General features: G+C 38.8%; 1 protein-coding gene and 1 pseudogene across 2 annotated transcripts in view; one reads left to right on the forward strand and one right to left on the reverse strand.

The window, feature by feature from the left end:
• ZC3H12B (zinc finger CCCH-type containing 12B) overlaps positions 1-19,615 on the forward strand; it is a 547,765-nt gene that overhangs the window by 12,693 nt on the left and 515,457 nt on the right. The window lies entirely within an intron of this gene.
• Positions 1-19,615, reverse strand: part of LOC108178687 (GTP-binding protein 4 pseudogene) — a 32,602-nt pseudogene that overhangs the window by 12,337 nt on the left and 650 nt on the right.

Consider the following 19,615-nt stretch of genomic DNA (forward strand, 5'->3'; position numbering starts at 1 on the left):
TGATGTATACCATGGAGTATAAACTGTAGTGCGTGGAATACACTATGTAAAGACTATGTATAAAATATGTTTCTAAAAAAGAAATGGAGCACTTTTACTGTATGCTTACCTTCAGTCATAGGACAAGAATAACTGTCAGAGATTGTATTATCTACCCTTCTCATTTTAAAGAGTAGGAAACTGATTCCCAGAGGCAATTAAAAAAATCTTTTCCAAGATCACACAAGGTAGTAAAAAAAAGCTATGACTAGAATAGAAATCTTGAGGTTTCTAGTTTCTTCTAGATATTAGCACGCAGAGTAACCAGAATATATGATAAAAGAAGCCTTATAAAATATACAGATAATTTATTTATTTATTTATTTTAACAGGCAGAGTGGACAGTGAGAGACAGAGACAGAGAGAGAAAGCTCTTCCTTTGCCGTTGGTTCACCCTCCAATGGCCGCCGCGGCCGGCGCACCACGCTGATCCGATGGCAGGAGCCAGGTACTTATCCTGGTCTCCCATGGGGTGCAGGGCCCAAGCACTTGGGCCATCCTCCATTGCACTCCCTGGCCACAGCAGAGAGCTGGCCTGGAAGAGGGGCAACCGGGACAGAATCTGGCGCCCCGACCGGGACTAGAACCCAGTGTGCAGGCGCTGCAAGGCGGAGGATTAGCCTAGTGAGCTGTGGCGCCGGCCTGATAATTTTTGATGTATATTTTTTTCTAAGCAAAATAAATAGAAAAAAACAAAAAAATTAAGATGAAGCAGAATATAGCAGACATTCTTGTGTAATTTTTTAAAAGATAAAATTGTAAATATATTAAAAAAAACCATTATGCTTAGTGAAATACTCTAATCCCAAAAGAACAAATATCATATGTTTTCTCTGATGTGTGGCAATTAATATGAAATAAAATAATGTATAGGGATGAAACAGACATCTTATGATTTGATTAGGTTTTTTTTTTTTTTTTAGCCCTTGTTTATATACCTATGGAACTATGGTCTTCCTACTTTTTACTTGTTGAATATTATGGTTCGTGGTGCATTAAGCCTGTGATTATGGAGTGGATTTAAATCGTGTTTTTGCAAAAATTGAAGAAAAAACAAAGAAAGGAAAGAGAGGGATTTAGGGAGGGTGGGAGAAAAGGAGAGAGAGAAGTATCATTATCTTCTTAGAATTATGCCTATGAAATACATGAAATCTGGGGCTGGTGCTGTGGTGAGGCAGGTTAAGCCGCCATCTGCAGTGCTGGCATCCCCTAAGGGTGCTGGTTCCAGTCCCAGCTGTTCTTTCCATCTGCCTCCCTGCTAATGTGCCTGGAAAAACCTCAGAAGATGACCCAGGTTCTTGGGCCCCTGCACCCACATGGGAGACCCAGAAGAATTTCCTAGCTCCTGGCTTGGCTTCTGTCTTCCACCTGACCCAGCCCCAGCCTTTGCAGCCATTTGGGGAGTGAACCAGTGGATGGAAGATTCTCTCTCTCTCTCTCTCTCTCTCTCTCTGTGTGTGTCTCCCTCCTTCTCTCTCTCTCTCTGTAACTCTGCCTTTTAAGTAAATACATTTCTTAAAAAAAATAAAAAGAGGAGGCTGGCACTGTGGCGTAGCAAGTGAAGCTGCCACCTGTAGTGCCGGCATCTCATGGGCACCGGTTTGAGTCCCTGCTACTCCACTTCTGATCTAGCTCCCTGTTATGGTCTGGGAAAGCAGTAGAAGATGGCCCGAGTCCTTGGGCCCCTGCACCCACGTGGGAGACCTGGAGGAAGCTCCTGGCTCCTGGCTTCAGATTGGCACAGCTCAAGCCATTGAGGCCCACTGGGGAGTGAACCAGCAGATAGAAGAACCCCCCCCCCCCCATACACACACCTTTCCTCTCTCTGTGTAACTCTGACTTTCAAATAAATTAAAAAAAAATTAAAAAAAAAGAAAAAAGAAATACATGAAATCTGTTCTATTAATAAAAGTTTTTTAAAAGAAAAAAATTGTAAAATGTATATAAAAACAATGAGTGATTCCAAAGAATAGATAAATATTTGGACTATATAGTATAATGTTGCTAGGCTTAAAGAAGCAGTGATGTAAATATTATATCTTGGCTACTGGGAAACCTAAATTATAAACTAAATTGATTTTTCCCCTTTTGACCTATGTGTTCGTTCATTCAACATTTATTTATTGTCTACTACATAGCCATCCCTATTTTAGGCACCAGGGATACAGTGGTGATGAGACTAAAGTTCCTGTACTCATAGGGGATGACACAGGTAGTAAATGACCAATATATAATATATAATGTCATATAGTGATAAGGACTTTGCTATTGTAAATCAAGATAAGACAATTAGGAACAATAGATGGTACCATTTTTGATACAGTGATCAAGAAAAGTGTCTCTGATGAGATGCTACTGAGCAGAGAGCTGAAAGAAACGGGAGTGTGACATGTGAATATCTGGAGGAAGAGTGTTACAGAAGAGATAATAGGATGTTCAAAGGCCCTGAGTTGGAAACTTGTTTGGTATGTTCAAGAATAGCAAGGAGGGCATATGTGTCTAGAACACTGAGAGTTAGATAGTGGTAGAAATCAAGGTCAGAGATATATTTAGACATCAAATAATGTAGGCCTTTATAGAAAAAAAAATGGAGTTTTGGATTTTACTCTGCATTGAGAAAGCACTGGGAGGTTAAGAGTGACGTGATTTGATTTATATATAAAGAGAATATTCTGGGACTCTAAGAAAAAGTCAGGAGAAGAAGCAGGGAGATCAGTTAGGAGGGTGTTATAGTAGTCCAGATGAGAGCACATGGTTGGACTAGGGTAGTAGTAGTCATGGGAAAAGCCAAAAGTGGTCAGATTCTGAATGTATACACACAGACATCTGTGTAGATGTATACATATACATATACATAATTGCTATTTTTGAAATAAATTCATAGTAAATAACAATAAATGTTCAGGGATATCCTTTTCACACTTCCTCCAGTGTTGTTTTATAACAATAGTACAGTAGAAAAGAAACAGAAAACTGATGGTGATCTTACTCAAATTTCCCACTTTCATAAGCATTGTATGTGTGTGTAGCTCTGAAATTTTTGCATGTGTAACTGCATGTAATAATCATCACATCAAAATATTTAATTTTCCCATCACAAGGCTCTCTCATTCTAAGTCTTTATTAAACCACATCCACCTTCTTTACCTTCTTCCCAAACCCTTGACCTCCAATCAGTTTAATCACTGTAATTATGTTATTTCATGAATATTATGTAATGCTCCTCTTTCTCCCTAGTAATTTTCTTTGCTATGAGGTCGAGTTTAACTGATAGTAGTGTACCTACTGGTGCTTTTAAAGAAATTTATGTTTCAAGGTGAGTGTTTGGCATAGTAGTCCAGATGCCACTTGGGATGCCTGCATCCAATATCAGATTCCCTGGGGTTGAGTCCTTACTGGCTCCACTTCCTATTCAAGCTTCCTGCTTTATAATATGCATAATTAGAGGCTGCAGGTGATGGCTCAAGTAATTGTGTCCTTACCACCCATGTGAGAGACTTGGCCTAGTCCTGGTTGTTGTAGGCATTTTAGGAGTAGACCAGTGGGTGGATGACGTCTCTGTCTCTCTGCCTTTTAAATCAAATCAAGTCAATAAAATACAATAAAATAAATTTATATTTCAATGGCACATCTTTTTTTTCCATTCATCTACTTTCAACCTACCCAGGTTGTTAATATTAATTTCTTGTGGATAGCGTATTGTTGGGCCATATTTAAAAAAGATTTATTTATTTATTTGAATGAGTTACAGAGATAGAGGGAGAGACACGGAGAGAGATCTTCCATTCATTGGTTCACTCTCCAGATGGCTGCAACAGCCAGAGCTGGGCCAGACTGAAGCCAGGAGCCTCGTCCAGGTCTCCCACATGGGTTCAAGCCATCTTCCGTTGTGGTCTCAGGTGCATTAGCAGGGAGCTGGATTGAAAGTGGAGCAGCTGGGGCGAGAACTGGTGCTCATATGGGATGCTGGTGTTACAGGCAGCAGCTTTACTTGCTGCACTGCATCTCCAGCCCTGGTAATCATAGGAGTGCAGATGCCTCTTGAACAGATTGATTTCATTTCCCTTGGATATATACCCAGAAGTGGGATTGCTTGATCATATGGGAGTTCTATTTTTAGTTTTTGAGAAACCTCCATACTGTTTTCCACAATGACTACACTAATATACATTCCTAGCAATTGTATACAAGGGTTCCCTTTTTCCACATGCTTGCCAATTCCTGTTATCTTTTGTCTGTTTGATAATAGATTATAATCTCATTATGCTTTTTATTTACCTTTCCCTGATGATTAGTGATGTTGAGCATTTTTTCATGTACCTGTTGGACATTTATATGTATTCCTTTAAGAAATGTCTATTTAGCTATGTTGCCCATTTTTAAATTTGATATTTTTAATGTTTTGCTATTGAGCTGTTGGTTTCTCTATATTAACCCTTTGTCTAGCTATATTGCCCATTTTTAAATTTGATATTTTTAATGTTTTGCTATTGAGCTGTTGGTTTCTCTATATTAACCCTTTGTCAGAAGTTAGCTTGCAAATATTTTCTCTCATTCTGTAATTGCCTCTTTACTCTGTTGATTGTTTCCTATGCTGTACAAAAGCTCTTTATTTTGATAAACTTCCCTTTATCTATTTTTGCTTTTGTTTCCTGTGCTTTGTGGGTGTGATACAGAAAATTATTGCCCATCCAGTGTCCTGAAATATTTTTTTATGTTTTCATCTACATTTTTTAAAAAGATTTATTTGTTTATTTGAAAATCAGAGTTACACAGATAGAGAAGGAGAGGCAGAGAGAGAAAGAGAGGTCTTCCATCTGCTGGTTCACTCTCCAGTTAGTCACAATGGCCAGAGCTGCACCAATCTGAAGGCAGGAGCCAAGAGCTTCTTCTGGGTCTCCCACGTGGGTGCAGGGGCCCAAGGACTTGGGCCATCTTCTGCTGCTTTCCCAGGCCATAGCAGAGAGCTGGATCTGAATAGAGCAGCTGGGACTTGAACCACTGCCCAGATGGGATGCCAGCACTGCAGGCGATGGCTTTACCCACCATGCCACAGCACCACCCCCCACCGTGTTTTCATCTAATAGTCTCAAAGTTTCAGGTCTCACATTTAGGGCTTTAATCCATTTTGAGCTGATTTTTGTAAATGAGACATAGAATTCTAGTTTCATTGCTCTGTATATGGAGATCCAAATTTCCCACCACTATTTGATAAAAAGACTGTATTTGTTCAAATGCATGCCCTTAGCATCTACAGTTGGCTGTAGATATGTGGTTTTACTTCTAGGGTCTCTTTCTTTGGTCTGTGAATCTGTTTTTGTGCCAATACCATGCTGCTTTAATTACTGTAGCCTTGTGATGTCTTAAAGTCAGTGTAATGCTTCCTTACTTGTTCTTTTTTCCTGAAGGTCACTTTGGCTAACTGGAGTAATTTGTACTTCTATATAAATTTTAGTAGTTTTTTTCCTGGTTCTGTGAAAAATATCGTTGGGATTTTGATAGGGATTGTATTGGATCTATAAGTTGCTTTGGGTAGTTATGCACATGTTAATTATATTGATTTTTAATCCATAAACATGAGATGTTTTTCCATATCATATTGTCATATTCAATATCTTTCATCAGTGATTTACAATTTTCATTGTAGAGATCTTTCATTTCTTCAGTTAAATTTATTTTTTGTAGCTATTGGAAATGAAATTGCTTTTTGGATTTCTTTTTCAGCTGATTTCACTACTGGTGTATAATAACAGTACTGCTTTTGGTACATTGCCTTTGTATCCTATAATTTTTTTGAATTTGTTTATTAGTTCTGATGCCCTCTTGGTAGAGTCCTTGGGGTTTTCTTATTTTTAAGATTTATTTGTCTATCTGAAGCCAGGAGCCAGGAGCCTCTTCTAGGTCTCCCATGCAGGTGCGACCATCTTCTACTGCTTTACCAGAGCATAGGAGAGAGCTGGATTGGAAGTAGAGCAGCTGGGACTTGAACCGGTGCCCATATGGAATGCTGGCACTGCAGGCAGTGGCTTTACCCGCTACACCATGGCAATGACCCCGGAGCTTTCTATATATAAGATCATGACATCTGAAAAATTTTTCCCTAAAGAAACCATTTATTTAATGAGTACAAATTTCATAAGTACAACTTTAAGAATATAGTGATTCTTCCCATCTGAAAATTGTGGCAGATTGACTTCTTCCTTTCCAACTTGGATACTCTTTATTTCTCTTATGTAATTGCTTTACACTTGATTTTAGCCAAAAGGCCGAGAAGTGATGTGTAATTGCTTTAGCTAGGGCCTCCAGTATTATGTTGACTAAAAGTGAAAGTGACCACCCTTTGCCTTGTTTCAGATTTTAAAAGAAAAATCGTTTATTTTTTTCTCAACCAATATGATGTTAGTTGGTTCCTTGTTATATATGACCTTTTTTATGTGGAAGTGTACCTAATTTGGCCAGAGTTTTATCATGAAACAAAGTTAAAGTTTATCAGATTCTTTTTCTGTATCTGCTGAGATGATCACATTAGTTTTGTCCTTTCTGTTGATGTGATGTATCATATTTATCTATGTTGAGCCATCCCTGCATCCCTGGGATGAATCCGGTTTGATCCTGGTGAATGATCTTTTTAATGTGCTGTTGGATCCTACTTGCTAGTGTTTTTTTTTTTTTTTTTTGAGGATTATTGCACTGATGTTCATCAAGGATATTGGCCTGTAGCTTTCTTTTTTGTTATTGTAGTATCCTTGTCGGGATTTGGTATCAAGGTAATGCTGGCCTCATAGAATGATTTGGGAAGAACTACTACTCTCACATTTTTGAAATAATTTAAGGAGGATTTATATTAATACCAAAGCTTCTTTAAAAGTTTGATAGAATTTAGCAGTGAAGACATCAGATACTGGGCTTTTCTTTGATGGGAGAGTTTTTATTACTGACTCAGTCTCACTATTTGAAATGAATTACATTTCTTTATGATTCATTCTGAGTAAGGTGTATGTGTCAAAAAGTTTATCCATTTCTACTAGGTTAACAAATTTGCTTCCATATAGTTGGTTTTTTTAAAAAGATTTTTATGTATTTATTTGACAGGTAGAGTTACAGACAGTGAGAGAGAGACAGAAAGGTCTTCCTTCCGTTGGTTCACTCCCCAAATGCCCACCACGGCCGGCCTTGTGCCGATCCGAAGCCAGGAGCCAGGTGCTTCCTCCTGGTCTCCCGTGCGGGTGCAGGGGCCCAAGCACTTGGGCCATCCTCCACTGCCCTCCCGGGCCACAGCAGAGAGCTGGACTGGAAGAGGAGCAACCAGGACTAGAACCTGGCGCCCATATGGGATGCTGGCGCCGCAGGCAGAGGATTAACCAAGTGAACCATGGCACCGGCCCCTCCATATAGTTGCTTTTAATAAACTCTGACAACCCTGTGTATTCTTGTAGTGTAAGTTGTAATGTTTCTATTTCCATCTGATTTTCTGTATATGAAGCTTCTCTTTTTTGCTTGCATAATCAGCTAATGGTTTATCAGTTTTGCTTATCTTTTTAAAGAATGAGCTTCTTGTTTCACTAAGTTTTTGTACTGTTTAAGTTTCTGTGTCATTTGTGCTCTGAGTATTATTGTTTCTTTCCTTTTACCATTTTTGGATTGGATTTGTCCTTTTTCTGGTTCCTTGAGATGCAGTGCTAAATTGCTTGAGATCTTTCTGTTTATTTATTTATTATTATTATTCGGGCCTTAATTGCTATAAACTTCTTTTTAGCACTGCTTTTGCTGTCTTGCATAGGATTTGTTTTGTTTTTAATATAAAGATAACAGATTTCATGTATTTTCTTAGGTACAGTTCTAAGAAGATAATTATGCTTCCCTCCTCCCTCTCTCCTCCGATACCCCTCCTTCCCTCCTCTCTTTTCTTTTTAAAGACATAATTTTAATTCACTTTATAATCCCAGGCTTAAATGTGCCCATTGTCATTCATATCAAGACATTTTTAACTTCCTCCTTGATTTCTTCCTTGATCTGTTGGTTCTTCAGAAATAAGTTTAATTTCCATGCATGTGTAATTGTTTCCATTTTTCTCATTGATTTCTAGTTTTATTGCATTGTGGTTAGAAAAGAAACTCAATATGATTTCTATTATTTTAAATTTGTTGAGTCTTGTTTTAGGGCCTAGTAAATGCTCTATCATGAAAAATGTTCCATGTAGTGTTGAGAAGAATATATATATTCTACATTTGTTGGATAGGAAGTTCTGTAGTTATCTGTTAGGTCCAGTTAATCTAAGGTACTATTGAATTCTGCTATTTCCCTGTTGATTTTATTTCTAGAATAGATGAACAGTTCGTTTCTGAAAGAGTTGTGTTAAAGTCCCATACTATTGTTTTGGAGTCTTATCTCTCCTTTTATGTTTACTTAATATTTGCCTTACATATTTATGTGTTCCAACATTGGGTGCATATATATTTAAAAGTATTATTTCTTCTTGCTGGGTTGAACCCTTTGTCATTATATCATGACCATCCTGGGATATTTTTACTGCTTTAGATTTAAAATCTATTTTATTGTAGAGCTGGCATTGTGCCACAGTGGGTTAGGCTGCCACTTGTGGCACCAACATTCCATATGGGAATGTCTATTCCAGTCCTGGTTCCCTGCTTCTGATCCAACTTCTTGGTACTGTGTCTTGGAAGGTAGCGGAAGATGGCTCAAGTACAAGTACTCCGCCCATCTGGGAGATCAGAATAGTGTTCCTGACTCCTGGCTTCCTCCTGGCCCAACTCTGGCTGTTGAAGAAATTTGGGGGTGAACCAGCAGATAAAAGATCTCTCCCTCTGTCTCTTCTCCCTGACATTCTGCCTTTCAAATAAATAAATAAATATTTTAAAATATTTCTATCTGATATAATTATGGCTACTCCTGCTTTCTTTTGGGTTCCATTTGCATGTGATATCTTGTTTAAACCTTTCATTTTTCAGTCTAAATGTATCCTTGGAGGTGAAGTGGTTTCTTTTCTTTAAATATTTATTTATTTGAAATTCTGAGTTTCACAGAGAGAGACAGACAGACAGACAGAGAGAGAAAGAAAGAGAGAAAGGTCTTCCATCTACTGGTTCACTCCCCAATTGGCTGCAAAGGCTCAAGGTGTGCCGATCTGAAGGCAGGAGCCAAGAGCTTATTCTGGGTCTCCCACGCGGGTGTAGGAGCCCAAGGTCTTGGGCCATCTTCTACTGATTTCCCAGGCCACAGCAGAGAGCTGGATCAGAAGAGCAGCCGGGACTCAAACCGGTGCCCATCTGGGATGCCGGCACTGCAGGCAGTGGCTTTACACCATAGTGCCACAGCGCCGGCCCTGTGAAATGGTTTCTTGTAAGCAAAATGTATTTGGGTACTGTTTTTAATCCATTTGGTCACTCTAGGGCTTTTTCTTCTTTTTTATTTTTCATATTTTCTTTTTTTAAATTTTAATTAGTTTTTAACAGATTCAATCTGCTTTGTAGATACAATTCTAAGAACATAATGATATTCCCTTCCTCCCACCCTATTTCCTTCTCCCTTTTTTTCTTTTTTTGAGATAACATTTTAAATTTGTATTACAGTAAAAAGGCTTAATTCTTCACCAAATAAAAGTTTAACAAGTAAAAAGCAAAAAGACCCTAGTTTAGTGGGAACACAGACAAGGACCATAATAATAGTTGAATGGAAAAATGACCATTTAACTCATACACAGTAAATTTTAAAGTAATCAAAGATCATGAAAACTATGGTAGTATAACATTCTTAACCATTGGTTTCACAAAGTTAAAAACATTTTACAGAACTATATTTGCAGCAATATTGATACACACAAACATTTCTTTCTGTTTTCTTTCTTTTTATTTGTTTTTTTGAATTTTAACTTACCCATGTAAGGGAGAACATGCAATATTTGTCTTTCTGGGTCCAGACATCAACATGATGTCTTCCAGTTGCATTCATTTTGCTGCAAGTGATATAATTTTGTTCTTTTTTATATAGCTGAATAATATTCCATTGTGTATATACCCCACATTTTCTTTATCCATTCATTCATCTTCTGATGGACACCTTGGTTGGTTCCAAATATTGGCTATTGTGAACATTGCTGCCATGAACATGGTGGTGCAGCTATCTCTTTGATACATCGTATTTAAGTGTTTTGGGTATATGCCCAGTAGTGGGATTGCTGAATCATATGGCACTTCTATTTCTGGTTTTTTTAAGAAATCTGCACACTGTTTTCCACAGTGGCTGCACTAATTTACATTCCCACCAACAGTGTACAAAGTGTTCCCCTTTGACCACATCCTCACCAGCATTTATTACTCTGTGTTTTGGATTTTAGCCATTCTGACAGGGGTGAGGTGATATCTCACTGTGGTTTTGATTTTCATTTCCCTGATGGCTAGTGATGTTGAGTATTTTTTCATATATTTGTTGGCCATTTGTGTGTCTTCTTTTGAGAACTGTCTGTTGAAGCCCTTTGCCCATTTCTCAACTTGATTGATGGTTTTATGTTGTTGTTGAGTTTTTTAAGTTGTTAATATTTTTATTTATTTGAAAGATAACGTTACAGAGAGAGAGAGAGAGAGAGAGAGAGAGAGACGGAGAGACAGAGGGAGAGATCTTTCATCTGCTGGTTCATTTGCCAAGTGACCACAATGGCCAGGACTGGGCCAGGCTGAAGCCAGGAGCCTGAATGCCATCTTGATCTCCCACGTGGTTGGCAGGGGACAAAGTATATGGGCCATCTTCAGCTGCTTTCCTAGGTACATTAGCAGGGAGCTGGATTGAAAGTGGAGCATCTGGGACTCTAACCAGTGCTCTTACAGGATGCCAGCATTGCAGGGTGGCTTAACCTAATGTGTCACAACACCAGCCCCAACTCTGTCTTTTAATGTGAGAATTTAGTCCATTGACATTAAGGTAATTATTGATAGGTCAGATTTTCCTATTGCCATTTTGATACTTGTTTTGCGTTTTGTTTTATCTGTCCCCAAATTACAATCTTCATTTGTGGTTAAGTGATTTACTCTAGTGGTATATTCTGATTTCTTGCTAATTATTTTTGGAAACTCTGTATTTGTGCTTTGTTTTGTGGCTACCTTGAGGCTTAAAAAAGAAACTTCTTTTGGTTATAACAAGCTATATGTAAGTGATAATTTAAAATTGGTTATAAAAATAGGAAAAGAGACAAACAAAAACCAGAGAGACAAGAAATCCTAATAAATTTGCCTATATTTGTGCTCCATATTCATGTTTTTACTTTTTAAAATATTTATTTATTTATTTGAAAAGCAGAGAGAGAGAGAGAGAGAGAGACACTGACCAACTGACCAACCAACTGGTCAGCCCTGACATGGTCTGGGCCAGGCTGAAGCCAGGAGCCAGGAACACATTTCCAGTCTCCCACAGGGAGTACTTGGACCATCTTCTACTGGTTTCCCAGGCACATTAGCAGGGAACTGGATTGGAAGCAGAGCAGCTGGTACTCAAGCTGGCACTCTGATATGGAATGCCAGCATTGTAAGCCATGGTTTAACCTACTACACCATAACACTGGTTCAGCATATTTTTTTGAAAGATTTCTTTATTTATTTGAAAGTCAGACCTACAGAAAGAGAGGGACAGAAAGACACAGAAAGATCTTCAATCTGCTGGTTCACTTCCCAGATGGCTGCAACAGCCAGGGCAGGATCAGGCCGAAGCTAGGAGCCTGGAGCTTCATCCAGGTCTTCCACATGAGTGGTGGAGGCCCAAACACTTGGACCCTCTTCTGTTGCTTTTCCCAGGCTGTTAACATGGATATGGATCTGAAGTAGAGTTGCCAGGATATGAACTGGTGCCATATATGTGATGCCAGCAGTTGCAGGCAGCAGCTTTACCTGCTATGCCACAACAATGGGACCCTGCCCCAGCATTTTGATTTTCTGATATTACATTGTACCTCTTCCATATTGCCTGTCTCTTTATATGGTACTGTAGTAATTACATGTTTTTAGCCTTCACAGTAAAGATTTAAATGATTTATTTACCATGTTTACAATATTAGAACATTCTGAATTCATTGGTATAGTAGCTCTTACCTGGTGAGTTTTCAACCTCATATTTTCTTCTTACTTGTTAGGATTTCTTTCTTTCAGTTTGAAAAACTCCTTTTAACATTTCTTACAACACAGGTCTGATGGTGTTTAATTTTCTCAGCTTTTGTTGATCTGGGAATGTCTCTACCTCTCCATCATATCTGAAGGATAACTTTGCTAAATATAGCACCTTGGCTGGCAATTTTTTTTTCAGTAGTGAAAGTCTCATGCCATTCCCTCCTGGTCTGCAAGGTTTCTATTGAGAAATCTGAGGTCAGGTGAATTGGGACCTCTTTATGTGCTATTTACTCCTTTTCTCTTACAGCTTTGAGAATCCTCTCATTATCTTTAAACTTGGGGAGCTTGTTTGTAAATGTTTTGGGGCAGACTTGATTGGATTGAATATGCCTAGTCACCTTTGGCTTTTGTGTACCTGTGTAGTTGGATTTTTATCTAGATTTGGAAAGTTTTCTGTTTGAATTTGGTCTCTACTCCTTTGGCACAATCCAGTCCTTATTGAATCCCAATAACTTTGAATATTTGCCTTTTTTAAATGCCATCTCATGTTTCCTTTGCGCTTTTTTAAACTTTTATTTAATGAATATAAATTTCCAAAGTACAGCTTATGGATTACATTGCCTCCCCCCCCATAACTTCCCGCCCACCCGCAACCCTTCCCTTTCCCGCTCCCTCTCCCCTTCCCTTCACATCAAGATTAATTTTCAATTCTCTTTATATACAGAAGATCAGTTTAGCATATATTAAGTAAAGATGTCAACAGTTTGCACACACATAGAAACACAAAGTGAAAAATACTGTTTGAGTACTAGTTATGGCATTAAATCACAATGTACAGCACATTAAGGACAGAGATCCTACATGAGGAGTAAGTGCACAGTGACTCGTGTTGTTGACTTAACAAATTGACACTCTTGTTTATGGCCTCAGTAATCACCCTAGGCTCTTGTCATGAGTTGCCAAGGCCCTTTGTGCTTTTTTAAAAATTTGTCTTGATGCCCTTATTCTTTTCTCTCCATTTGTGTATTTTCAAATAGTGTTTGAGCTCACTGATTCTTTCTTTGACTTATTATGCTATTGATGATTTCTATTGTTTGTAATTTCACGTATATTTTTCAGTTTAAGGATTTCTTCTTGATTTAGTTTAATTACTTATCAAATTTATCTGTTAGAATATTGAATCATTTCTCTGTGTTCTTTTGAATTTCATTAATCTTCCTTAAAACAACTCTTTTGACATCTTCATCAGAGTATCTGGAAATATCAGTTACTGTGTAGTTGGTTTCTGGCACCATATTTTGCTCTTTAGGAGAGGGCGTGTTTGCCTGGAAGTTCCTGATGCTTGTTGGAGTTTGACATCATCTGTGCACTGAGGGATCAATTTTAGTAATTTTGTTTCATTTATTGCTGTCCTTCTAGAAATTATAAGTAGTCTTTTCTGTTGCTGAAATGGTCCTACTTCCCAATGATGTACCTATCAACCACTGGTGATGCTTGCTAGAGTGTAAGACTGCTGAACCAGGACCACGAAACTCTCCTGGCACTGAAAAGTTCAGAGGTTGTGTCTGTGGGAACCGGACTGGGGACATGGGCTATTGGAATATTCTCAGTGCTGGGTTTTATCAGTCTGGCACAAAGTACAAAACAGTCCTTTGATTCCTTGCTATCTGCCCTAGGTTGTAGGAGGCATGAAAGAGGCAGTTCCTCAGCTGCTCAGCCAGTCTCTGATGGTTCACACTTGAGTTGCACAATCACAATCACCAGATCCTGTGCAATCATGTTGAATCATCCATGTATACCAAGGATATATCCCATGTGGTCTGGGTGAATGATTTTCTGATGTGTTGTTGTATTCTATTAGCTAGTATTTTGTTGAGGACTTTTGCCATCTATGTTCATCAGAGATATTGGTCTATAGTTCTCTTTCTTTTTGTATCATTTTCTGGTTTTTAAATTAAGATGTGCTGGCCTCAAGGAGTTTGGGAAGATTCCCTCCCTTTCAGTTGTTGTGAATAGTTTATTAATTTTGGGTTTAGTTTTTCTTTAAAAGTGTGATAGAATTCAGCATTGAAACCATCCAGTCCTGGAATTTTCTTTGTTGCGAGGTTCTTTATTACTAACTCAATCTCCATCTTGGTTATTGTTTATTTTTAAAGTATATATAACATGATGTCATGAGGTACATATATGTAGTTCATGACAGTAGCTAAACATGAACTAAATTAACATATACACAATATCAAATTGCTAGCCATTTTTTCCATCTCTGCCAAGAGCAGTTATAACCTACTCATTTAACAGAAATCCTAAATACATTACACTGTTATTAAACTATAGTCATTGCATTAGTCAGCTCTTTGTTATTTTGACTAAAATACCAGACCAGAGTTTCTTAGGAAGGACAAGTTTATTTGGGCTTGTATTTTGGGGGTTTACAGTGCAATACTGGACAGCTCCATTAGTCTTGTATCTGTTGGAGGCTGGCAATGGTGGAATAATCACATGGTGAATCAGGAAGCAAAGAGAGAAAGGAGGATAAACCCAGGTTAAATGTCCAACTTTCTCATGAGAACCACCTTTTGATAGCAAGCCTCCAGTGACCTAAAGATCGACTCTTCACCCTTAGTCCATCAGCATTTTTTGAAAGATTTATTTATTTATTTGAAAGGCAGAATTACAGAGAGGCAGAGGCAGAGGGAGAGCGAGAGTAAGAGCGAGAGCAAGAATGAGAGTGAGAGAAAGTCTACCATCCACTAGTTCACTCCCCAAATGGTGGTAACAGCCAGAGCTGGACCGATCAGAAGCCAGGAGCCAGAAGCTTCTTCCAGGTCTCCCATGTGGATGCAGGGGCCCAAGCCCTTGGGCCATCTTCCACTGCTTTCCCAGGCCATATCAGGGAGCTGGATCCAGGATTTGAACCGGCACCCATATGGGATGCTGGCACTGCAGGTGGTGGCTTTACCTACTATGCCACAGCGCTAGCACCCCCATCAGCTGTTAACATAAGACTTCACAGTTTAAACATCAGCATGAGTTTGGGATGCCATATCCTGTTCAATGCGAAACAGTCCTAATGTAAGATCTAATGTGCAATACTTGTTTCTGATTTTGTTATTTGGAAGGCAGAGTGAGAGAGAAAATGGAGGCAGGCAGAGAGAGAGAGAGAGAGAGAGAGAGAGAGAAAGGATCTTGCATCCATTAGTTCATTCCCCACATGGTCACAACACCTGGGTCTGGACCAGGCTGAAGGCAAGAACCAGGAACTCCATCCAGGTCTCCCAAGTGGGTGTCAGGGGTCCAAGTATCTTTGCCGTCTTCCGCTTTCCCAGGTGCATTAGCAGGGAGCTATGTTGCCAGCAGAGCAGTGCAGCCAGGACTTGAACTGACACTCCAGTATGGGATGCCAGCATCACAGGTGGCTACTTAACCATTTTAATAATGGTCACCTTAGGAAATATGATGTGGCAATTCATTGTGGTTTTGATTTGCTTTTCTCTGATAATGTCAGAATATTTTTCATCTACTTTTTGCCCATTTGTATGTCTTCTTTAGAAAAATGTCTAACCATATCTTTTGCCCATTATTGTAATAAAGTTATATTTTTTGCTATTGAATTGTATGGATCCCTTATATATTTTGGATATTAAGTTCTTATCAGATGCATAGGTTTGCAAATATTTCCTCTCATTCTGGAGGTTGCCTTTTTTAAAAAAAAGATTTATTTATTTATTTGAAAGTCAGAGTTACACAGAGAGAGAAGGAAAGGCAGAGAGAGATAAAGAGGTCTTCCATCTGCTGGTGGAGCTGCACCAATCTGAAGCCAGGAGCCTCTTCTGGGTCTCCCACGCGGGTGCAGGGGCCCAAGGGCTTAGACCATCCTCCACTGCCTTCCCAGCCATAGCAGAGAGCTGGATTGGAAGTGGAGCAGCCGGGACTTGAACCAGCACCCATATGGGATGCCTGCACTGCAGGCATGGCTTTATCCACTATGCCACAGCGTTGGCCCCATGGAGGTTGCCTTTTAACTTCTATTGCTGGGTTTCCTTTCCTGTGGAGAAGAATTCACTTTGACTTAATACCATTTATATCTTTTTTTGCTTTTGTTGCCTGTACTTTTGGTGTCATATCCAAAAAAATCATTGTCAAAACCCATGTTATGAAGTTTTCCCCTATGTTTTCTCAGAGGAGTTTTATAGTTTCAGGTCTTAGATTGAAATATTTGATCCATTTTGAGTTTATTTTTCTGTATGGTATGACATAAGGGGCCAATTTCTTTCTTTTGTATGAATGTAGTTTTCCTAGTAGCAAGTAATGATAAGACTGTCCTTTTGTAATGTTTAAATCCTTGTCAGGGATCATTGGACTGCATATGTATGCACTTATTTATGAGCTTGGTCCCCCCACAATTGGCCCATCAGTGCACCTTTATGATAGCTTTAATTACTGTAACTTTGTAATATGTTTCAAAATCAGGGAGAGTAAGTTCTCCAGGTTTTTTTTCCAAATATTGTTTTGGCTGTTGAATGTCTTTTGTGGATCCATATGAATTTTATAAATGTTATTTACATTTTTTATAAAAATGTTATTGGGATTTTGATGAGGATTGTGTCAAATCTGTAGATCATGTTGGATAGTGAAGACTTTTTTCTTAAAAACAGATATTTATTTGAAAGGCAGATTTGTAGAGAGAGAGAGGGATAGAGGTGAGAGGGGAGAAGGGAGAGGAAGAAGGAGAGGGAAAGGGAAAAAGGGAAAGGGAAGGTAGGAGAAGAGAGAAGGAGAGAGGAAGAGAAGAGAAAAGGAGGGAGGTGGAGAGATCTTCCATCCAATGGTTCACTCCTGGAAGCCAGAAGCCCGGAACTCTATTTGAGTTTCCCACATGGGTGTCAGGGGCCCAAGCTCTTGGGTCATCTTCTGTTGCTTTTTCAGGCATATTATCAGGGAACTGGATTCGAAGTCCTGGAGCAGCCAGGACTCGAACTGGCACCCATATGGGATTGCAGGAGGCGGTTTAACTGGCTCTCATAACATGGACCCTGATAGTGAGGACATTTTAATATCATTAAGTCTTCCAATCCATTAATACAGGATGCATTTAAATTTATTTGTGTCTTCTTTAATTTCTTTCATTAGGAATTGAACCCAGATAATGCAAATAAGGGACAGGTGTGTCTTAGCTGCTTGTCTAAAAACTCACTCCCTATTCTTCAATTTGTTAATGTGGCATATCACATTAATTGATTTTTTTCTTACTGTCTTCTGGAGTTTATTTTGGATAAAGGGATTGAAGGAAGATTACAATGAAACATTGTGCAAAAATATTAGAGAATGATTTAAAGGTGTATTTTAAGCACTGAGGTCTGACACATGTAAGCATGTTTGCTCCCAAGCTTGCAGGGTAGGACTGGTAACCTTCTGACTACATCTACAAGTAGTGATGCTTTCTTTACAAAATAGGGCTATTCATATATGATGAATTAAAATTCCTTCTTGCAGAAGAAAAAGATAGGATTTTCTCCATCAAAAACAGAACAGTGATACTAATAAATCTTTTCAATTCTGTAAATCTGAAGTAATCAATGCCTTATTGAATGCAGAAACCTTGTCTATTCAAAATATTTGATTATGCAATGACAAAAATAGGGGTTAACCACAGTGTTTAGTGAAGCAACAAATGCTTTAATTACTTTCATTTTCATTTTTAGGTTGTAGATCATGATTTCAGTTTTATGAAAATGTACCATACCAAACCAAGAAATGAACAGCAGTATAGCCAACCATGGCAAGTGAAAAACATATCTCCTGTGCTTCTTATCAGCTTTTCCTTTTTCCAGAGATGAGGTGCTTAGGTTTCATATAACAGAAATGTCTATCTGCCTCCCCTTTCATCCTCAAACAGGTTCATCTTATTCTGAAAATTATACACCATAATCTTTCTTCACTATCTTGGTATCCCAAAGTCCGGAAACATCATGTGGAAATTTTGAGAGAAACTCTGATTCTGGGCTACGGAGGGAGTGAAACAGAGTTTTTCTTACTTACCTTTCCTCTGAGATCTTGTTGCTTGGATTGTGTAGTGACTGTTGTCTTCATCATTCATGGCAACACCTAGACTGCATCTCACACTCCAGAACTGTCCATGTATTCTTCTGAGCAGTTCAAGACATCCTGGATCAGGGCTGATGTGGCACAGGGGGTTAATCTGTGGCTCACAACGCTGGAATCTCATATCAGATTGCTCATATCAGAGTCCCAGTTGCTCTACTTCCAATCCAGATCCCTGCTAATGGACCTGAAAAGCCAGTGGGATTATGGCTCAACAACTTGGGGCCCTGCTACCTATATGAGAGACCAGAGTGGTGATCCAGGTTCCTGACTCCAGCCTGGCCCAGCCCTGGTTGTTGTGGCCATTTGGAGAGTGAACCAGTAGATAGAAGATCTCCCTCTCTCTCCCATTCCCTCCCTCCATCCCTCTCCCTTTCCTTCTGTCTGTCACTCTGCCTATTAGATATGTAGATAGATAGATAGATACTTTTAAAAATATATCCTGGGTCTCTGTATTCTTTGGGTTGCAGACTTTTCAAGTTATTTTTTCTAGCTATTGGATTTTTACCAGTTCCTCATATTCACGTTTAAATTCATACTTGTCAGGAACTGTTTTTTTAAGATTTGTTTTATTTATTTAAAATTGAGAGTTACAGAGAGAGGGATGGAGGGGGAGGGGAGAGAGAGAGAGAGAGAGAGAGAGAGAGAGAGAATATAATTGGCTATATTATAGCCTCCCATATCTCTGTAATTTTATATTTTTCAGACAAAGTCATTAAATACCAGTACTTCTGAAGGTCTAAAATATGACCACCTCCCAATTCTATATCAAGCTCTCACTCCCTTTTCTTCTTGGGATTTCCATTTTCCATTCTCTTTCTGCATGTCACCACTCCTTTGGAGATGAAAGGGGGCCTTTCCTTATCTCTCTTGTTTGGGAAAGCTAAGTATAATCTGTTCAGAATATCATTTACTTTATTTCCCTTATTTTCGGTTTCCACTTGCTGAGCCAGAAGCTATTGCAAGCCTCTGTTCTAACTTTGATAATTCCTTCCTCAAGCACAGTACTGTTTTCTGTTATAGGGAATCCTTCAGCCTGCAAAGTTTGAAACATTTTCTGATCATATTCAGAAAATTCAGTTAGTCTCTTCACATCACATTTGTTTGCTACAACTATAAGAGGCTTGTTGATAAAGAGAGGTATATCCTAGAAGAGTTTGATCTGCTCTTTTAACACATATCTGCATTGCTCAGACAAACCCATTGCATACAAAAAAGTGCAGAGGTGACCCAGGGTTATAATGGCTTGCATTCTGGTGGTGTTCAAATCTTCCAAAGGGTGACAGGATTTTTAAATTTCTGTAGTGTCTACTACCTGCCAAGGTAAATACTAAATATTTATAATACCTAGAGTATCTATT

This window comes from Oryctolagus cuniculus, chromosome X (genome assembly GCF_051225735.1).
Source record: "Oryctolagus cuniculus isolate XC-2025 breed Fujian yellow rabbit chromosome X, ASM5122573v1, whole genome shotgun sequence".
Lineage (NCBI taxonomy): Eukaryota > Metazoa > Chordata > Mammalia > Lagomorpha > Leporidae > Oryctolagus > Oryctolagus cuniculus.